Source organism: Silene latifolia, chromosome Y, assembly GCF_048544455.1.
Source record: "Silene latifolia isolate original U9 population chromosome Y, ASM4854445v1, whole genome shotgun sequence".
Classification (NCBI taxonomy): Eukaryota; Viridiplantae; Streptophyta; class Magnoliopsida; order Caryophyllales; family Caryophyllaceae; genus Silene; species Silene latifolia.
Window position 1 is genome coordinate 151445998 of NC_133538.1, and position 3866 is coordinate 151449863.

A 3866-nucleotide genomic window follows, 5' to 3' on the forward strand; every position below is an offset into this window, starting at 1 on the left:
GTTGTTGGGGAGGCAATTGCCTTATCTGTTTTTGTTTCTTTTATTTTATTCGTCTCACGGAATTCTTATTCCTTAAGACAGTTCTTATTTATTTTCTTTCAGTGTTGTGCATGCCCAGGTCAAACAGATTGGAGTTAGTTTCAGTTGATTCTAAGCCAGAGAGACTGTTCAGGCATAGACTCCGTCTGCAAAGAGAATCACGAAAGGAAGACTTGAGTACTTTCGAACCCGAACTTCAGCATTTCCTCTTTATAGAAGCTCAATCTTTAGTAGAAGATAGTCTCAGTTCTGTAAACCAACCAGTAACGATGCCGAATATTGCAAGTCATTCGGAACCTAAAGCATCATCTATTCCTAAAGGTTTCAATCTCCAGACTGAGGATGGGAATACTTTTGACATCCGTCCGTCCTATATCAATATGGTGGAGAGAAATCTCTTTAGAGGTGTAGCAGGTGAAGACCCGAGGAAGCATATGGAGGTCTTTACAGACTACTGTTCTACTATCCCCGCCACAAAAGGGGTAACTCAAGATAAGATTAAGGAGGTGCTGTTTCCTTTCTCATTGATTGACTCAGCCAGGGAGTGGCTGACTGACTTCAACCGTACGGCCGCAGGGATCACAGAATGGGAGACCCTTGCTCTTGCTTTTTATAAGAGATATTTCCCTCCGCAGCGCACCAATCAACTGAGGGCCAAGATCACTAGTTTCAAGTAGGCACCGGATGAAACGTTCTATGAAGCTTGGTGCCGGTTCAAGAGGTTGGTGAGGTATCTTCCTCACCATGGTTTTGATCCGTGGTTTCTGTCCAATCAGTTCTACAATGGGTTGTACGATGATCACAGAGCCATACTTGACGCATCATCCAACGGAAGATTTCAAAAATATACTGATGATGATAAGGGATGGGCGATTATTGAGGAGATGGTGACCCATTGTATAACAACCCGACCCACCACGGTCGTAACACAACCCAATAAGATGGAATATGTACCTTTGGGCCCATTACTTTTCCTCACTTAAGCCCAAAAGTACAAGGCCTTGTTACTTAGTGGAGGGTGGAATCCCTTATAAACATATCACAACCTCCTCAATTCCCCGATGTGGACAAACTTACTCTCAATAACTTGGGGTGTTACAATCTCCCCCACTTAAAGAACACAACGTCCTCGTTGTGCCTCCAACTTGACCGCAACCAAGCCCAGAATCCTCCCCCGCTAGGTGTGTGACCCGGGTACTCCCGACCACGGGCTCACCACACGGTCGCAGGGTCGCTCTGATACCATTTATAACAACCTGACCCACCACCGTCGTAACACAACCCAATAAGATGGGATATGTACCTTTGGGCCCATTACTTGTCCTCACTTAAGCCCAAAAGCACAAGGCCTTGTTACTTAGTGGTGGGTGGAATCCCTTATAAACATATCACAACCTCCTCAATTCCCCGATGTGGGACAACCTTACTCTCAATAACTTGGCTGTTACACATTGTGCCGAGTATGGGAACCCGAGGGATGGTATTCGAACTGTTCACGCGGTTGATAAGGCAGTCGTGGCTCAGCTGGAAGCCATGAATGCTCATTTTGATAAATTGGAGCTGCATTCTGCTGGAGAGCCTCAGACGGTTTATTTTCTTACTAGAGGGGAGACCGTCACATGTGAGAGGTATGGGAGCAACGACGGTCATACTGCTGTTGGCTGTCTTACAGAGAAGGAACAGGTCCTTGCTTTTCAATAATACAAGCAAGGATGGGGTTCCTATTATAATAAGCAAGGGGCGGTCCATCCCAATTTGAGGTGGACAAGTCAAAATGAGCTCAATGCTACCCCTCCTCCTCCGTAGCAGCAGCCATATGTCCCTCCTCATAAGGCTCAACAAGGCTTCCAGAAGCCTCTTTCCTTTCCTACACCTAATCACGGTGCATCATCCTCAGGTGGGGTGAGCGAGTTATCTGAGTTGAAGACGATGTTGCAGTCTTTGACAAAGCAATGGCAACTAAGTGACCAACAAAAAGATGCATCCATCAAGTCACTTGAAACTCAAGTTGCCCAGTTAGCCGCGAACCAATCCACGAGGAAGCAGGGTCATTTACCGTCACAAGATGATAAGAATCCACACGAGACGGTGAATTTAATAAATCTGAGAAGCGGTCGTTCATATGAGGGACCAGAATTGTTGAAATCAGACCCGAGGAAGGTAATTATTGCTGATGAACAGTGCACGGTTGAAGAAAAAGAGCTGACGACAAATAAGATACTCAATCGACTGGTTTCAGGTGGTCGATCGAGTGAAAAAGGTGAAGAAAAGACTCGATCGAGTGGAATTTTTACTCGATCGAGTGACCAGGAAAAAGAACAGCTCGATCGAACGAAATAAACAGCTCGATCGAGTGATTTTATTGAGGATTCTGCTCAATCGAGTGATATTTTTGCTCAATCGAGTGATGCTGATAAAGAAGACCTCGATCGAGAGCCTGTTAGTGCTCGATCAAGTGAAATATCGCCTGAAAGACCTCGTTCGAGAGGTAAGAAGTCTCTATCGAAGGATGTAGAGCTTGATCCAGCTGATACGTTGGAGGAGAGGAACAAGGGGCTCAAGATACCCATCACGGTACCCTTCCCGAGGCGTCTGCAGAACACAAAGGCTAATCAACAGTTCGGTAAATTTGCCGAACTCCTGAAAAGCTTGCAAGTTACTGATGCGTGTCATTTATATGATGTTTTACACCTCATTTTACACGCATTTCAGGGCTCATTTATGTAGTTTATGCTACTATTCTCCCCATTTCCGTCTACTTTCGTGTTTTTGTACATTATTGCAGAAACGTGAAGAATCCAGCGGAAATCAAGCTAAATCTGTCCTCGAGTACTTTGCATTGCATTTGACGTGAAGTATTTACTCAAGAAACGAACTTGGTGCGCATATCGAAGCCCGAAAGACTAATTCACGAAGATTTTGAAGCCAAGTACCAGCTACTCCAGTCGATCGACTGACCTCTATGGTCGATCGACCAGAGCACCACATACAGGAGCCACTGTCCAGTGCAGACCAGTCGATCGACCGGTCCCAGTGGTCGATCGACCAAACTGTGATGCTGGCGAGAATAAAAAGATCGAGAATTAAGAAGCCCATTGTGTATTAGGTTTAGGAATAAATGTTACGTTATATTCCTATATAACGTAACCTGACACTTTTGAATTTGAATGAAGTCTTTTATCATCAAATTTATTAGGGTTCTATATTGAGTTTAGCATTAGGGCATAATTGTTCGAATGCAATTTACCTTTGTTCCTGCTTTTCAGATTCTTCCTTTCTCTGCAATTCCATTCGGTATTTCTCCATTCCAATTTCAGTTTAATGCTTTATTTCGTTCATAGTTTAGAATTGTTAGAGTAGTTTCCCAAAAGCCAATTTATCGTCTCATGTTAATTGCTTGTTTCGTTAGTTTAATCATGCATTCAATATCTTTATTCGTTAATTTCATTGTTGTTTTCATAATAGTCATGAGTAGCTAAACTTGTCGTGCTGGGATGTAGGGAATCTGTAGAAGTAGGCGGCATTAGAATAGTAGACCTGGAATCGCGCCATGGTCGATCGACTGGGTTCCCTGGTCGATCGACTGGCCTTGTGAGTTTTACCTTCCTTTTAATTAATTTAATTTCCATATTTGACGAATCGAGTGCACGTGACTAGTTGAATGTTTAGGAATTGACCGGCCCAATAAAGATCGAAAGATGGAGAAGGGAGATAGGATCGAGAGATGATAATTTAGCTTTTTTAGTCACTTATCAGAACGAAAGTTAGCATTAGTGATATTAGGGACCTGTAGCGAGATCGAGAGATGCTACCTGTAAGAATGGACT

The 3866-nt window shown here is 43.7% G+C and overlaps 1 non-coding gene across 1 annotated transcript; it reads right to left on the reverse strand.

Annotated features, from left to right (window-relative positions):
- Positions 1 to 683: 683 nt before the first annotated feature.
- On the reverse strand, positions 684 to 790 carry LOC141635585 (small nucleolar RNA R71). The gene has a single exon (XR_012540261.1). It is a non-coding gene; the product is annotated as a small nucleolar RNA R71 (small nucleolar RNA).
- Between the last annotated feature and the right edge of the window lie 3076 nt (positions 791 to 3866).